This window comes from Heterodontus francisci, chromosome 34, assembly GCF_036365525.1.
Source record: "Heterodontus francisci isolate sHetFra1 chromosome 34, sHetFra1.hap1, whole genome shotgun sequence".
In the NCBI taxonomy this organism is placed as follows: domain Eukaryota; kingdom Metazoa; phylum Chordata; class Chondrichthyes; order Heterodontiformes; family Heterodontidae; genus Heterodontus; species Heterodontus francisci.
The window spans coordinates 22,152,037-22,170,550 of record NC_090404.1 but is presented as its reverse complement, the minus strand read 5'-3'; the positions used below and the strand labels follow the sequence as shown (position 1 = coordinate 22,170,550).

At 43.5% G+C, this 18,514-nt stretch overlaps 4 non-coding genes across 4 annotated transcripts; all 4 read left to right on the top strand.

Moving 5' to 3' along the window:
- Window positions 1-268: 268 nt before the first annotated feature.
- trnas-uga (transfer RNA serine (anticodon UGA)) lies at window positions 269-350 on the top strand. Its single transcript has one exon. It is a non-coding gene; the product is annotated as a tRNA-Ser (tRNA).
- An 8,941-nt stretch (window positions 351-9,291) lies between these two features.
- trnas-uga (transfer RNA serine (anticodon UGA)) lies at window positions 9,292-9,373 on the top strand. Its single transcript has one exon. It is a non-coding gene; the product is annotated as a tRNA-Ser (tRNA).
- A 4,264-nt stretch (window positions 9,374-13,637) lies between these two features.
- trnas-uga (transfer RNA serine (anticodon UGA)) lies at window positions 13,638-13,719 on the top strand. Its single transcript has one exon. It is a non-coding gene; the product is annotated as a tRNA-Ser (tRNA).
- A 4,462-nt stretch (window positions 13,720-18,181) lies between these two features.
- On the top strand, window positions 18,182-18,263 carry trnas-uga (transfer RNA serine (anticodon UGA)). Its single transcript has one exon. It is a non-coding gene; the product is annotated as a tRNA-Ser (tRNA).
- The last annotated feature ends 251 nt before the right edge of the window (window positions 18,264-18,514 follow it).

The following is an 18,514-nucleotide window of genomic DNA, read 5'->3' as shown; positions in this document are numbered from 1 at the left end:
AGAATAGCGACCAGAGAAGAGGATGAGTTTCCAGGGTGATGGGGAAAAACTGGATTGTGGGTTTAACCTGACAGATCTTTCAAAGAGCCGGCACAGACTCGGTGGGTGGACAGGCTTCCTTCTGTGCTGTAAAATTCACTGATTCCATCATGTTCATTTTCACATCAACTGGAAGGTGCAACAGAACTCAAGGCTCAAAGACAATGATTTTCCACAATATGTCAAAATCGCTAATGCTTTGTAGGGACAATTTAATTCTGGAGTCACAGCTGTGATGGCCGAGTGGTTAAGGCGTTGGACTTGAAATCCAATGGGGTTTCCCCGCGCAGGTTCAAACCCTGCTCACAGCGAGTTTCTCTCAGTTTTAAGCAGTTGGTTCTCTGGGGACATCACTGACTTGTTCACCAATTAAACATCCATGTGCAGCTCATTTCACTAATTGGAAATATTCGCATTGATTGACATCTGTGAGATTTAGTGGATTTGTTAGAAATTACAGGTAACAATGGATGAGGAATAAAAACAGCCAGAAAAATGGAGATAGTTCAATAGAGATCCTTGCAATGTGCTGAAGGAAATGGAACCTTCAGTGAATGAGTGGGAATGCCATTTGGTTTCATTAATTTGAACCAGATTTCTGTGTAAAATGACCACGGCAGAACTGGAATCTTCAGAGAATCAGGGAAATTTCCTACTGAAAGTGGAAAGATGGGAAAAGCAACTAACCTGAGAAGGCACAGCCGAGCTTTGCTCATGCTCGAGTGGTGAGGATACAGTGCACTTACTGCCATAGCCTGCGTTTGATTCCTGATCAGAAAATGATACCTTCCTGCTGCTCTGCAACTCTCACAAACATGATTTACTCGCGAAATGAAAGTGGGAAAATGCTCAGCACATCTGGGGCTAGCAGTGGAGAGAAAATCGCAATTAAAGTTCTAGATCAGTGATTATTCATCAGAGATGGAGAAGTCAGAGATGTAACAGGTCGATAACAAATGCAGAGACAGAACAAGGGGAGTGAAAGGGAACACCTGAAGGGCTGTGAATAGTTACAACACAGAGTGATGTACTGATAAAAGGGATGATGGTGCAAGGAAAATGTGGATGGTAATGGGACGGCTATTTGTCCCTGCTGTTCCGTCTGCCACACTTCACTGCATGTTCTGATGAAGGGCCACTGACCTGAAACGTTAACTCTGCTTCTCTCTCCACAGATGCTGCCAGACCTGCTGAGTATTTCCAGCATTTTTGGGGGGTTTTGTTTCAGATTTCCGGCAGCTGCAGTATTTTGCTTTTATTTCACTGTAAGTTCACTGATCCTCGCTGCTTTTCCTATTTCTTCACTTCAGGCCACTTTCACCACAGACTAGTTTCTCATTTAAAAAATCAGATGTTTACTTAGAACACAAAAGCCTTGTCCAGGCAATGACAGCACCGAGTGTGTTGCCATGCTCATAAAGCTGCAGATGCACAAGTTTCAGTTTCCAAAATGCACCAACCTAATCAATGTGGCTCCTGTGAAATGTGCAAGGCAATGCACGGCCATCAAACATCAATCGAAACAACTGACACACATCAAATTCTACCACTTTCATGTGGCATCTCCTTCTGCTTCTGTCACTGCTTATCCTCCAGCTCCCTCTGCTCCTCCAGCTCCCAGGTGAATTAGCTGCTTTATGCAAACACACCGAATTCATGAAACCCAACTTTCCCTGAAAAGCAGGGAGTGGGAATGAAAGATACAGGACATTGAGAAGCGATGGCTTTTGCAGATAACAGGATAAATAAACACTGTGATCTCATCTTCCTGCTACTTCCGGATACTGAATACAGGAATGTGCAAGAGTTGTTCCCATTTAGCAATTATCAACAGTCACACTCTCCTTCCGATCTTTTACACCTTGCTTCGATTTCAAACTGTGCATTAATTCTCACTGATTTTCAATGTGAAGAAAACGGAGCTAGGAGACGCTAATGTTGTTCAGCAGATGCAGGGGAAGAGGATACCCAACAGGCCGATGATAACAGGGAACATTTTGATGAGGTGAGCTGCCGTGAAGGGTTGGCAGATTTTAAATATCACTCAGTGTCAGTGTCTTAACTTCAAAAGATGAGGACACAAGGCAAGAACGTGTATTTGGCTGTAATGAATTGTAAGATGGCAGAATGGGTTTGAAGACAGCAGCAGTGGTGTTGAGAAACATACAAGTATGGAAAAGTACAGCACAGAAGGAGGCCATTCGGCCCGGCATGCGTATTGGACAGAGCAGTTGTAATTGGTTGATCAGGGACAATATTTCTGCCAAGAGGAGTATAGAAAGTGCAGGGGTGAAGTAAACAAGGAAATTAAAAAAGCAAAGAGACTCTACGAAAAATTACAGGCAGGTAAAATCAAGGAAATCCCGAAGATGTTTTATCAGTACATTAAGAGCAAGAGGCTAACTAAGGAAAGGGTGGGGCCTATTGGAGATGCACAAGGGAACTTACGTGTGGATGCAAAAGATGTGGGCAGGGTTCTGAACGAGAATTTTGCCTCTAACTTGACAAAAGAGAGGGTTGATGTCGACATTGTAGTTAAAGATGAGGAGTGTGAAATATTCGATACAATAAGCATAATGAGAGATGACGTACTAAAGGGTCTGACGTAGAGCATGGCTACCCGACCCAAACCCGACAGGACCCGACGACATGTGTCAGGTTTGGATTGGGTTGGGTCACTCTTCTGGGTCCAGCATTCGGGCTCTGGTCCGGTAAGGCTGGGTTGGACACACTGTATCACCACCTCTGGTATGTGGCTCCAATGTTAATGTACTTTTTGGACTTGAAAGGTTAGTCAGTTACAGTTTTTTTAAGCTTGTGCAGACAATTAACAAAGTGAAATACAGAAGCTAGGTTAACTGATGGTCGGGTCGGGTTGGATGGGCCGTGGAAACAAATGAAAGGACTCGGGCCAGATTGGGCTCGGGTCGGGTTTCATTTGCAGACCCGAGACGGCCTTTAGTATGACATCCTTGAAAGTGGATGAATCACCAGGGCCAGATGGATTTCCATCCCAGGTTGTTAAAGGAAGCCAGGGAGGAAATAGCAGATGCACTGGGCATCATCTTCAAATCCTCATTAGATCCAGGAGAGGTACCAGGCGATTGGAGGCCTGTGAACATTATACCATTGTTTAAAATGGGTGTGAGGGATAGGCCAAATGATTATGAGCCAGTCAGTCTGACCTCGGTGGTGGGTAAATTGTTAGAATCTATTCTGACGGACCGGTTAAAATGTCACGTAGAAAGGCACGGATTAATCAGGGATAGTCAGCGTGGATTTGTTAAGGGACGGTGGTGTCTTCCTAACCTAACTGAGTTTTTGGAGGAAGTAACACGAAGGATTGATGAGGGTAGTACAGTGGATGTGGTCTACATGGATTTTAGTAAGGCATTTGACAAGGTGCCACATGGCAGACTGGTCAATAAAATGAAAGCCCATGGGATACAGGGGAATGTGGCAGGTTAGATCCAGAATTGGCTCAGGGTCAGGAAACAAAGGATAGTATTCGATGGATGTTTTTGTGAATGGAAAGCTGTTTCCAGTGGCGTTCCACAGGGGTCAGTGTTGGGTCCTTTGCTGTTTGTGGTATATATTAATGATTTGGACTTAAATACGGGAGGCGTGATTGGGAAATATGCCGATGACACAAAACTTGGCCGTGTAGTTGATAGTGAAGAGAATAGCCACAGTCTCCAGAAAGATATCAATGGTTTGGTTGAGTGGGCGGAAAAGTGGCAAATGGAATTCAATCCAGAGAAATGTGAGGTTGCGCATTTGGGCAAACAAAATGAGGAAATACACATTAAATGGGAGGAATTGAGAGGGGTAGAAGAAGTGAGAGACCTTGGAGTGCGTGTCCACAGGTCCCTGAAGGTGGCAGGACAGTTAGATACAGTGGTGAAGAAGGCATATGGAATGCTTTCATTTATTGGCCAAGGTATTGAATACAAAACCAGGGATGCAATGCTGGAAATGTATAAAATGCTGGTTAAGCCACAGCTGGAGTATTGCGTACCGTACAGTACCTTACAGAAAGGCCATAATTATTCTGGAGAGAGTACAGAGGAAATTTACAAGAATGTTGCAGCTGTGAAGAAAGATTGGACAGGCTAGGATTGTTTTCCTTAGAACACAGGAGGCTGGGGACGGGGTGGTGGGGGGGGGGGCGGGGTGGTGGTGACTTAATTGAAGTGTATAAAATTATAAGGGACTTAGATAGACAGGAAGGACCAGTTTCCCCTGGCGGAGAGGTCAATTCGCTGGCGACACAGATTCAAGGTGATTGATAGAAGGATTAGAGGGGACATGAGGAAAAACATTTTCACCCGAGGCTGGTGGGTGTCTGCAATTCACTGCCAGGAACGGTGCTGGAGGCAGAAACCCTCAATTCTTTTAAAAGTTACCTGGACATGTACCTGAACTGCAGTAATCAGCAAGGCTACAGGACCAGGTGCTGGAATGTGGTATTAGATTGGGCAGCTTGTTTTGTCAGCCGGCACGGACACGATGGGCTGAACGGCCTCGTTCTGTGCCCTACTTTGTCTATGGTTCTAAATAATATTAGCTGACCAGATGCGTTTTTCCAGCAATCAATGATAATTTCATGCCACCTTCACTGAGCCCAGTTGAAATGGGTCAGGTTTACATTAGTTAATGAAGGTGGGATTTGAAGTCACAGCCTCTGGGTGCGAGCCATGGCCTGTGGATTATAAATGCAATAACAGTATAACAGCATCATGTACCCAAACAAAGCACATACAGCATCGCTGGTTAAAACATTGGACTGTAAGGGAATTAAACCCACGACCGTGGCATTACTAGCATCACACACGAACCAACTGAGTTAACAGGCCTCCATGTGTTACTATAAAAGCAAAATACTGCGGATGCTGGAAATCTGAAATAAAAACAAGAAATGCTGGAATCACTCAGCAGGTCTGGCAGCATCTGTGGAAAGAGAAGCAGAGTTAACGTTTCGGGTCAGTGACCGATGAAGGGTCACTGAAAAGTTTGAATTTGGGAAGAGGATCGAGGCTTTCCAATTCATAAGCAGGAATTTAACCAACATCCGGCAGACTTTCCCAGGACTTTCCATGATTTACCAGGTAGGAAGAAGTTTTCCTGCTTTCTTCCACAGGAAGGTTTCAATGTTCTGCAGGTTTGGCTGCCTGCAGTACTTTACTTGCCATCACCTGTATCTGAACTCTATGGCACTGCGGTCTGTGGCCCTGTTGCTCCCCTTCGCACAGTTTCCCAAGCACTGTCCACAAAGCAGTGTCTTGGCATGAACAGCACCATGATGCCACAAATAGTTGTAATGGCTGCGATGGCTATTTGCAGCATTTTCTTTTAAGCACTGACCTTTTCCAGGCTTTTTCAAGCCTACATTTGAATTAACTTGCACTGGCCTGAAACAAATCAACAGATCACACCCCTTTGCTACTGAACCGCTGGCCCCTCAATACAGTTACTCACTGTTCACAATGGAGTACTGCCTGCTGATAGTGCTTCATCTCTCAGAGCTCTGTTGACAGCTTCTGATCCCCTCGCAGAATGCTGCTGTAGTGCCAAGCTTAATCCGATGCTCTCCCAATGTGCCTTAAAAGCTCAAAATCTTCGATAACTCATTCACTGCGACCATATTGTGTTTCCTCTATCCTTCAAACACAAACTCAGCAATCTCGCAGGTAGGACTGATGGAATATATTGTGAGCTCTTTATTTGACGTTTACAGTAGTATATCAATATTGCTCGAGAGCTCTTACTGGACCGTCTTACTTGGTCAACTAACACATTCCAACTACTGTGTCAGGTGACAGTGACATCATATCCTCCCTGATGATGTATACAAATTACGGACATACCCACTTAAAGAACTATTACAACAATAGCCACCGTCAGGAATCTGTGGCCATGCACTCCACGGTCCCTCTGTTGCCTTATACTTCTTCCATTTATTGTCTATTCCCTTGCCTGGTTAGCCTTCCCCAAATGCATTACCTCACACCTATCCAGATTGAATTCCAGTTGCCACTGTTCTGCCAATATCTCTCGTTCATTGATATCTTCCTGCGGTCCACAGCTTTCTCTTCATTATCACCCATAAAGCCGAGTCTGCTTCGATCGCACCTTCCAAACCCGTCACCTCTACCACATTGAAGGACAAAGGCAACAAATGCATGGGAACAGCACCACCCACAAGTTCCCCTCCAAACCACGCACCATCCTGACCTGGAACTATATTACCGTTCTTTCACTGTCACTGAGTGACATTCCTGGAACCCCCTCCCTACCAACCCTGTTGGTGTACCTACACCACATGGACTGCAGTGGTTCAAGAAAGTGGCTCACCACCACCTTCTCAAGCGCAATTATTGATGGGCCCGGGATGCTCACATCCCATAAACGAATACAAAATGAAACATCTTAGCACTTCAATTCTCCTGGGTGGCAATCGCTTATTCGTTAATTTGAACAGAGGTAAGCCGGCAAAAACATTCAATGCATTTTCCCAATGAACTCAAACGTTTCTTTTATTCTTTCATAGCACGTGGACATCACTGGCAAAGCGAGCATTTGTTGCCTATCCCTCATTACCCTTGACATGTGAGTAATTTGGCTGGCAATTTCAGAGGGCAGTTAAGTGTCAGCCACATTGCTGTGGGTCTGGAGTCACATGTAGGCTCTGGCTGGTAAGGATGGCAGATGCCCTTCACTGAAGGACATTAGTGAACCAGATGGGTTTTTGCAACATTCGATAAGAGTTTCATGGCACCGTGACTGATGCTAGCTTTGCATTAATTTGTTAAATTTAAACTCTACCAGCTACCATGGTGAGATTGGAACTCAGGTCCCCAGTGCACCATCACTTCCTCTGGGCAGATGCAAACAGCTCACATCATCCTGAAGCAAATTGATAAGCCCACACGGGAATTCAATCCATTGCTTTGATATCATTAGTACAATGCTTCAACCAACTGAATTAAATAAACTCGATGTTTCAATGGATTTGTCCAGGATTCCCAGATGACCAATTCAACAATGCAACCGCTTGGCCTGCAGTTTGAATGAATTGTGCTTGGAGATTCGTTTCACTTCCATCTTTCGATGCAAAGACCTCGATTCACAGATAATTCTGAAGCAAAGCACCTTTTAATCAACAAACAACATTTCCTTAGCCATCGCTGCAATCTGGTGGTAGTGTGGCCGAGCAGTCTAAGGTGCTCGATTGTGGTTCCAGTCTCTGCAGTTTCCTGTCCCTTGCCATTTGAACACACACCCCTGCTCTCATGTTCACATCTCTGTCCTGGGACTGCTGCAGTGTTCCAGTGAACATCAATGTAAGCTGGAGGAACAGCACCTCATTTATCAATTAGGCACGCTGCAGCCTGCCGGACTGAACACTGAGTTCAATAATTTCAGAGCATGACTGGACCCTTTTTTGTATTTTTAGTTTTCTTTTTGATTTTTTTTAATGCTGATTTCATTTTATGTTAGTTTGTTTCATCATTCATTCTTTATTACCATGTGCCTGCCCACTGTTTTTCTCATGTTTGTGCTTTTTGCTAGGGCTGTTCATTATTCTGTCATTAACACCCCCTCTGCACGAACACTTTCTCTTTCACCACACCATTAACACACTCTTTGCCTTTGCCTTCGCTCCATGAAATCCTTGTCTGTTATTTTCTGTGACCCTTGGCCGTATCAACACCTTCCCTTTCGTTCCCTTTTGCCCCACACCTGCTTTATTTGCTTAAAACCTATTACATTTCTAACCTTTGCCTGTTGTAAGGAAAGGTCATTGACCGGAAACGTTAACTCTGTTTCTCTCTCCACAGATGCTGCCAGACCTGCTGAGTATTTCCAGCACTTTTTGTTTTTATTTCAGATTTCCAGCAGCTGCAATATTTTGCATTTATCATTGCAGTGATCTGTGTAAGACTATCACAGCTGATTCAGTGGGACTGTGACTGTATAATGGTGAATAACTGGGTGTTGTGATCACAGCAACACCGAATCAAACCTGCTCCTTCTGTATTAGAAGGGCCTGAAAGGGTTAATGTTGAGACAGTGGGAGTAAACCCCTCCCTCTTCAGAGTTCAGGATGTTCTAGTCACTTGGGTGCTCGGCTTGGAAGAAGGTAGAAGGAACATGAGGTGTGCTGGTTGGATAGGCTTGTGGAGAGTGTAAATAATTGTATGTATAAAATAAACGAGTTATTCTTTAGCCCTACAAAGACTCCTGAGACTCTGTAAACAATGCTCGACCGACAATACAATCAAAACACAACAGCACCTGCTAATAGCATGCATAAAATAACCTATATTTACTCGATGAAAATGTATTTCTTCTTGATGGAGAAAACCTATTGACGCCTTTTACATCATCACACATGCACATGCCTGTGCTTCATTCTTCACACTCAAACCCGACTCTTCTCTCAGATTATTCCATCCACTATTAATGCTGACTTGCTTCTATTTCATTTTACTGTGGCTTAGCCGACTGCAACATTCACTTTCATGTTCTTAAAGCCTTTAACATTGCTCGGCTACCACCGCTGTTTCTAGGTTGCACATGTTCCATTCGCACCAATTTTGCCTTGAATTCAATCCATACATTTAGGTCTGAGTGACCGCTCGGCAGAGACACACTGCAGAAACAGGGCTCGGTCTTTGGAAGGACAACGGCGGGTTGTTGACAATATTTCTTTGAGGAATCTTCTGAGACAAGGGATGTGAACTGAGGAACTGGGTTTTGTTTTCATGGCAGTTCGTGCTTTTCTCATGAAATGTGTTATTTGATGAAGTAACGGAGAAAGTTGATGAGGATAGCGGTCATGTGATTGATGATTTGCACATGGACTTTCAAAAGGCATCCGGTGAAATACCACATAATCGAGCTGTTAGAAAAATTAAAGCTTTGGAATTAAAGGACCAGGGCCAGCGTGGTTACATAATTTGCTGAGGGATATAAAACAGAGAATAGCGACCAGAGAAGAGGATGTGTTTCCAGGGTGATGGGGAAAAACTGGATTGTGGGATTAAACTGACAGTTCTATCAAAGAGCCGGCACAGGCTCGGCGGGTGAACAGGCTTCCTTCTGTGCTGTAAAATTCACTGATTCCATCATGTTCATTTTCACATCAACTGGGAGATGCAACAGAACTCAAGGCTCAAAGACAATGATTCTCCACAATATGTCAAAATCACTAATGCTTTGTATGGACAATTTAATCATTGAGCGACAGCTGTGATGGCCGAGTGGTTAAGGCGTTGGACTTGAAATCCAATGGGGTTTCCCCGCGCAGGTTTGAACCCTGCTCACAGCGAGTTTCTATCAGTTTTAAGCAGTTGGCTTTCTGGCGACATCACCGAATTGTTCACCAATGAAACATCCATGTGCTGCAGTCTGCTGACTTGACTGATCATTTCGCTGATTGGAAATATTCGCATTGATTGGCATCAGTGAGATATTGCAGATTTCTTCGAAACCAAATGTAATTTGGATGAGGAATGAAAATATCCAGAAAATGTCTTTTAATAGAGATCCTTGCAATGTGCTGAAGGCAATCGAACCTTCAGTGAATGAGTGGGAACGCCCTTTGGTTTTGTTAATTTGAACCAGATTTCTGTGTAAAATGTCCACGGCAGAACTGGAACCTTCACAGAATCAGAGAAATTTCCTACTGAAAGTGGAAAAATGGGAAAAGCAAATAACCTGAAAAGGCACTGCCGATCTTCACTGGTGCTCGAGTGGTTAGGATTGAGTGCACTTACTGCCATAGCCTGGGTTTGATTCCTGATCAGAAAATGATATCTTTATGCTGCTATGGCAACTCTCACAAACATGATTTACTCGCGAAATGAAGGTACTCAGCACATCTGGCGCTAACAGTGGAGAGAAAAACACAATTAAAGCTCTAGATCAGTGATTATTCATCAGAGATGGAGAAGTCGGAGATGTAACAGATCGATAACAATTACAGAGAAAGAACAAGGGGAGTGAAAGCGAACACGTGAAGGGTTGTGAAAAGTTACAACACAGAGTGATGTACTGATAAAAGGGATGATGATGCAAGGAAAATGTGGTTGGTAATGGGACAGCTATTTGTCCCTGCTGTTCCGTCTGCCAGACTTCACTGAAAGTTAGCTGATCCACGCTATTTTTGCTATTTCTTCACTTCAGGCCACTTTCACCACAGACTAGTTTCTCATTTTTAAAAAAAACTAACGTTTACCCAGACCACAAAAGTCAAGGACAGCACCGAGTGTGTTGACATGAGCATAAAACTGCAGGTGCACAAGTTTCAATTTCCAAAATGCACCAACCTAATCAAACGGCTCCTGTGAAATGTGCAAGGCAATGCACGGCCATCAAACATCAATAGAAACAACTGACACACAGCAAATTCTACCACTTTCATGTGGCATCTCCTTCTGCTTCTGTCACTGCTTATCCTCCAGCTCCCTCTGCTCCTCCAGCTCCCAGGTGAATTAGCTGCTTTATGCAAACACACCGAATTCATGAAACCCAACTTTCCCTGGAAAGCAGGGAATGGGAATGAAAGATACAGGACATTGAGAAGGGATGGGTTTTGCAGATAACAGGATAAATAAACACTGTGATCTCATCTTCCTGCTTCTTCCAGATACTGAAAGAGGAATGTGCAAGAGTTGTTCCCATTCACAATTATCAACAGTCACACTCTCCTTCCAATCTTGTACATGTTGCTTAGATTTCAAACTGTGCATAATTTCTCACTAGTTTTCAATGTGAAGAAAGCGGAGCTACTTGAAGCTAATGTTGTTCAGCAGATACAGCAGAATGTGCAAGAAGATACCGAACAGGCCGATGATAACAGTGAATGTTTTGTTGAGCTGAGCTGCAGTGAAGGGTTGGCACCATTTAAAATGTCATTCAGGAGGTCTGGTTCCAAATCTGGTGATAGAAATGACAAGAAAAACTCTCGCTGAATTTCCTCAGAGTCATGAGATCAAAAGGCAATGATACATGGTACGAAAGTGTATTTGTCTGTAATGGATTGTAAGATGTCAGAATGACTGTGAAGGCAGCAGCAGTGATGTTGAGAAACATACAATTGTAGAAAAGTACAGCACAGAAGGAGGCCATTCGGCCCAGCGTGCTTCTTTAACAGAGACATTGTGATTGGTTGATCAGGAATGATGTGTATGCCAGTTTGAACAGCAGGCAGAAAAATTTGTCCCATTCACACCCACATTTTCCTTGCACCATCATCCCTTCAGTCAGTACATCACTCTGTCTTGCAACATTTCACAGCCCTTTGCTTGCCGTCTTCCACTCCCCACGCTCTGCCTCGAATTGTTTTCAACTTGTTGCATTTCTGACCTCTGCAGCTCTGAAGAATAATCGTTGACCTAAAATGTCAATTCTGCCTTTCATTCCACATCCTGACAGAGGAGCTGAGCATCTTCACTGTTTATTCAGCAAGGATCTCATGTTGGTTTTGACAGTTCGCACAGCAGCAAGAACAGAGCATCCCGTGAATGGGATTGAACGGCGACCACAGTGATTAAAGCATAAAATCCTAACCACTAGACCACCAGGAAAACTGTTCTCAACTCCTGCTAGTTAATGACCGAATCTATTTTTTCCCATTACTTCACTTCAAGACACTTTCGCCACAGACTTGTTTATCACACAAAATAATCTGTTTGTTTAGATCACAGAAGTCTTGTTCAGCCAATGAAAGCTCCGGTTGCTGTCGGGAGGAACATGAAATGGACACTGAGGTGAATTAGAAGGACAAGCTTTGAATGTACAAGTTCCATTTTCCATATTGCACCAACCTACTCAATGAGGCTCCTGTGAAATGTGCAAGGCAATGCACGGCCATCATTATTCAATAGAAACAACTGAGAGACTTCAAACTCTGCCAGTTTCACGTAACATCTCCTCCTGCCTCTGTCACTGCTGTCCCTCTGCTCCGCCAGCTCCCAGGCGGATTACAGTTTGATGAAACCCAGTCGGGAGTGGGAATGAAAGATGTTGGACATTGAGAAGTGATGGGCTTTGCAGATAAGAGGATAAATAGATAAATTCCTGCTTCTTCCAGTTACTGAATGCATTAATGTGCAAGAGTGGTTCCCATTATCAATTATCAACAGTCACACTCTCCTTCCAACCTCGGTCACATGGCTTAGCTTTGAAACTGTTCATATTTTCTCACTGGTTTTCAATGTGAAGGAAGTGGAGCTGTGAGAAGCTAATGTTGTTCAGCAGATGTAGCTCAGGAAGATACCGAACAGGCCTGTGACAACAGTGAATGTTTTGATGAGGTGAGCTGCAGTGAAGGGTCGGCACATTTAAAATGGTATTCAGCGTCAGTGTCTTGACTTCAAAAGACCAGGACACAAGCTGCTGTTTCTGTATTATAAGGGCCTGAAAGGGTTAATGTTTGGACAGTGAGAGTAAACATCTCCCACTTTAGTGTTCACGATGTTCTCTTCAGTTGGGTGCTCGGCTTTGGAAGAAGCAACACCATGTGTGCTGGCTGGATAGGCTTGTGGCAAGTATAAATAATTATATGGATATAATAAACGAGTAATTCTTTAGCCCTACAGAGACTCCTGAGACTCTATAAACAATGTTCTACCTACAATACAGTCAAAACACAACAGCACCTACTAATAGAATGCAGAAAATAACCAATCTTTACTGCATGAAAATGTATTTCTTCTTGATGGATCATCACACTTACACATGCCTGTGCTTCAATCTCCAACATTCAAACCCGCCTCATCTCTCAGATTATTCCTTCCACCTTTAATACTGACTTGCTTCTATTTCATTTTCTGTGGCTTATCCGACTGTAACATTCACTTTCATGTTCTTAAAGCCTTTAACATTGCTCGGTTCCCTCCGCTGTTTCTGGGTTGCACATGTTCCATTCGCACCAATTTGGGTCTTGAACTCAATCCATACATTTAGGTCTGAGTGACCGCTCGGCAGAGACACACTGCAAAACAGGGCTCGGTCTTTGGAAGGACAACGGCGGGTTGTTGACAATATTTCTTTGGGGAATCTTCTGAGACAAGGGATGTGAACTGAGGAACTGGGTTTTGTTTTCATGGCAGTTTGTGCTTTTCTCATGAAATGTGTTCTTTGATGAAGTAACGGAGAAAGTTGATGAGGATAGCGGTCATGTGATTGATGCTTTGCACATGGACTTTCAAAAGGCGTCTTGTGAAATACCACATAATCGAGCTATTAGAAAAATTAAAGTGATGGAATTAAAGGACCAGGGCCAGCGTGGTTACATAATTTGCTGAGGGACATAAAACAGAGAATAGCGACCAGAGAAGAGGATGAGTTTCCAGGGTGATGGGGAAAAACTGGATTGTGGGATTAAACTGACAGATCTTTCAAAGAACCGGCACAGGCTCGGCGGGTGGACAGGCTTCCTTCTGTGCTGTAAAATTCACTGATTCCATCATGTTCATTTTCACATCAACTGGGAGATGCAACAGAACTCAAGACTCAAAGACAATGATTCTCCACAATATGTCAAAATCACTAATGCTTTGTATGGACAATTTAATCATAGTGCTGCAGCTGTGATGGCCGAGTGGTTAAAGCGTTGGACTTGAAATCCAATGGGGTTTCCCCGCGCAGGTTTAAACCCTGCTCACAGCGAGTTTCATTCAGTTTTAAGCAGTTGGCTTTCTGGCGACATCACTGACTTGTTCACCAATGAAACATCCATGTGCTGCAGTCTGCTGACTTGACTGATCATTTCGCTGATTGGAAATATTCGCATTGATTGGCATCAGTGAGATATTGCAGATTTCTTCGAAACCAAAGGTAATATGGATGAGGAATGAAAATAGCCAGAAAATGTCTTTTAATAGAGATCCTTGCAATGTGTTGAAGGCAATCGAACCTTCAGTGAATGAGTGGGAACGCCCTTTGGTTTTGTTAATTTGAACCAGATTTCTGTGTAAAATGTCCACGGCAGAACTCGAATCTTCACAGAATCAGAGAAATTTCCGACTGAAAGTGGAAAAATGGGAAAAGCAAATAACCTGAAAAGGCACTGCCGATCTTCACTGGTGCTCGAGTGGTTAGGATTGAGTGCACTTACTGCCATAGCCTGGGTTTGATTCCTGATCAGAAAATGATACCTTTATGCTGCTATGGCAACTCTCACAAACATGATTGACTCGTGAAATGAAGGTACTCAGCACATCTGGCGCTAACAGTGGAGAGAAAAACACAATTAAAGCTCTAGATCAGTGATTATTCATCAGAGATGGAGAAGTCAGAGATGTAACAGATCGATAACAATTACAGAGAAAGAACAAGGGGAGTGAAATGGAACACGTGAAGGGTTGTGAAAAGTTACAACACAGAGTGATGTACTGATAAAAGAGATGATGGTGCAAGGAAAATGTGGTTGGTAATGGGACAGCTTTTTGTCCCTGCTGTTCCGTCTGCCAGACTTCACTGAAAGTTAGCTGATCCACGCTATTTTTGCTATTTCTTCACTTCAGGCCACTTTCACCACAGACTAGTTTCTCATTTTAAAAAAAAACTAACGTTTATCTAGACCACAAAAGTCAAGGACAGCACCGAGTGTGTTGACATGAGCATAAAACTGCAGGTGCACAAGTTTCAATTTCCAAAATGCACCAACCTAATCAATGTGGCTCCTGTGAAATGTGCAAGGCAATGCACGGCCATCAAACATCAATAGAAACAACTGACACACAGTAAATTCTACCACTTTCATGTGGCATCTCCTTCTGCTTCTGTAACTGCTTATCCTCCAGCTCCCTCTGCTCCTCCAGCTCCCAGGTGAATTAGCTGCTTTATGCAAACACACCGAATTCATGAAACCCAACTTTCCCTGGAAAGCAGGGAGTGGGAATGAAAGATACAGGACATTGAGAAGGGATGGGTTTTGCAGATAACAGGATAAATAAACACTGTGATCTCATCTTCCTGCTTCTTCCAGATACTGAAAGAGGAATGTGCAAGAGTTGTTCCCATTCACAATTATTAACAGTCACACTCTCCTTCCAATCTTGTACATGTTGCTTCGATTTCAAACTGTGCATAATTTCTCACTGGTTTTCAATGTGAAGAAAGCGGAGCTACTTGAAGCTAATGTTGTTCAGCAGATGTAATGCAAGAAGATACCGAACAGGCCGATGATAACAGTGAATGTTTTGTTGAGCTGAGCTGCAGTGAAGGGTTGGCACCATTTAAAATGTCATTCAGGAGGTCTGGTTCCAAATCTGGTGACAGAAATGGCAAGAAAAACTCTCACTATATTTCCTCAGTGTCATGAGATCAAAAGGCAATAATACAAGGTATGAAAGTGTATTTGTCTGTAATGGATTGTAAGATGTCAGAATGACTGTGAAGGCTGCAGCAGTGATGTTGAGAAACATTCAATTATAGAAAAGTACAGCACAGAAGGAGGCCATTCGGCCCAGCGTGCTTCTTTAACAGAGCCATTGTGATTGGTTGATCAGGAATGATGTGTGTGCCAGTTTGAACAGCAGGCAGAAAAATGTGTCCCATTCACACCCACATTTTCCTTGCACCATCATCCCTTCAGTCAGTACATCACTCTGTCTTGCAACATTTCACAGCCCTTTGCTTGCCGTCTTCCACTCCCCACGCTCTGCCTCGAATTGTTTTCAACTTGTTGCATTTCTGACCTCTGCAGCTCTGAAGAATAATCGTTGACCTAAAATGTCAATTCTGCCTTTCATTCCACATCCTGACAGAGGAGCTGAGCATCTTCACTGTTTATTCAGCAAGGATCTCATGTTGGTTTTGACAGTTCACACAGCAGCAAGAACAGAGCATCCCGTGAATGGGATTGAACGGCGACCACAGTGATAAAAGCATAAAATCCTAACCACTAGACCACCAGGAAAACTGTTCTCAACTCCTGCTAGTTAATGACCGAATCTATTTTTTCCCATTACTTCACTTCAAGACACTTTCGCCACAGACTTGTTTATCACACAAAATGATCTGTTTGTTTAGATCACAGAAGTCTTGTTCAGCCAATGAAAGCACCGGTTGCTGTCGGGAGGAACATGAAATGGACACTGAGGTGAATTAGAAGGACAAGCTGTGAATGTACAAGTTTCAATTTCCATATTGCACCAACCTACTCAATGAGGCTCCTGTGAAATGTGCAAGACAATGCACGGCCATCATTATTCAATAGAAACAACTGAGAGACTTCAAACTCTGCCAGTTTCACATGACATCTCCTCCTGCCTCTGTCACTGCTCTCCCTCTGCTCCGCCAGCTCCCAGGCGGATTACAGTTTGATGAAACCCAGTCGGGAGTGGGAATGAAAGATGTTGGACATTGAGAAGTGATGGGCTTTGCAGATAACAGGATAAATAGATAAATTCCTGCTTCTTCCAGTTACTGAATGCATTAATGTGCAAGAGTGGTTCCCATTATCAATTATCAACAGTCACACACAGCCACATTGAGGGCCGAAGGGCTTGTACTGCGCTGTAATGTTCTAATTCCTTCCAATCTCGGACACGTGGCTTAACTTTGAAACTGTTCATATTTTCTCACTGGTTTTCAATGTGAAGGAAGTGGAGCTGTGAGAAGCTAATGTTGTTCAGCAGATGTAGCTCAGGAAGATACCGAACAGGCCTGTGACAACAGTGAATGTTTTGATGAGGTGAGCTGCAGTGAAGGGTCGGCACATTTAAAATGGTATTCAGCGTCAGTGTCTTGACTTCAAAAGACCAGGACACAAGCTGCTGTTTCTGTATTATAAGGGCCTGAAAGGGTTAATGTTTGGACAGTGAGAGTAAACATCTCCCACTTTAGTGTTCACGATGTTCTCTTCAGTTGGGTGCTCGGCTTTGGAAGAAGGTAGAAGCAACACCATGTCTGCTGGCTGGATAGGCATGTGGAAAGTATAAATAATTATATGGATATAATAAACGAGTAATTCTTTAGCCCTACAAACAAATTTCTCTGCAGCACCTGTGGAAGAGCCTGTCACTCCAGAATTGGCCTTTATAGCCACTCCAGGCGCTGCTTCACAAACCACTGACCACCTCCAGGCGCGTATCCATTGTCTCTCGAGATAAGGAGGCCCAAAAGAAAGAACAGAGACTCCTGAGACTCTATAAACAATGCTCTACCTACAATACAGTCAAAACACAACAGCACCTACTAATAGAATGCAGAAAGTAACCAATCTTTACTGCATGAAAATGCATTTCTTCTTGATGGATCATCACACTTACACATGCCTGTGCTTCAATCTCCAACATTCAAACCCGCCTCATCTCTCAGATTATTCCTTCCACCTTTAATACTGACTTGCTTCTATTTCATTTTCTGTGGCTTATCCGACTGTAACATTCACTTTCATGTTCTTAAAGCCTTTAACATTGCTCGGTTCCCACCGCTGTTTCTGGGTTGCACATGTTCCATTCGCACCAATTTGGGCCTTGAACTCAATCCATACATTTAGGTCTGAGTGACCGCTCAGCAGAGACACACTGCAGAAACAGGGCTCGGTCTTTGGAAGGACAACGGCGGGTTGTTGACAATATTTCTTTGTGGAATCTTCTGAGACAAGGGATGTGAACTGAGGAACTGGGTTTTGTTTTCATGGCAGTTCGTGCTTTTCTCATGAAATGTGTTCTTTGATGAAGTAACGGAGAAAGTTGATGAGGATAGCGGTCATGTGATTGATGATTTGCACATGGACTTTCAAAAGGCATCCGGTGAAATACCACATAATCGAGCTGTTAGAAAAATTAAAGCTTTGGAATTAAAGGACCAGGGCCAGCGTGGATACATAATTTGCTGAGGGATATAAAACGGAGAATAGCGACCAGAGAAGAGGATGAGTTTCCAGGGTGATGGGGAAAAACTGGATTGTGGGATTAAACTGACAGTTCTATCAAAGAGCCGGCACAGGCTCGGCGGGTGGACAGGCTTCCTTCTGTGCTGTAAAATTCACTGATTCCATCATGTTCATTTTCACATCAACTGGGAGATGCAACAGAACTCAAGACTCAAAGACAATGATTCTCCACAATATGTCAAAATCACTAATGCTTTGTATGGACAATTTAATCAAAGCTCCGCAGCTGTGATGGCCGAGTGGTTAAGGCGTTGGACTTGAAATCCAATGGGGTTTCCCCGCGCAGGTTCGAACCCTGCTCACAGCGAGTTTCATTCAGTTTTAAGCAGTTGGCTTTCTCGCAACATCACTGACTTGTTCACCAATGAAACATCCATGTGCTGCAGTCTGCTGACTTGACTGATCATTTCGCTGATTGGAAATATTCGCATTGATTGGCATCAGTGAGATATTGCAGATTTCTTCGAAACCAAAGGTAATATGGATGAGGAATGAAAATAGCCAGAAAATGTCTTTTAATAGAGATCCTTGCAATGTGTTGAAGGCAATCGAACCTTC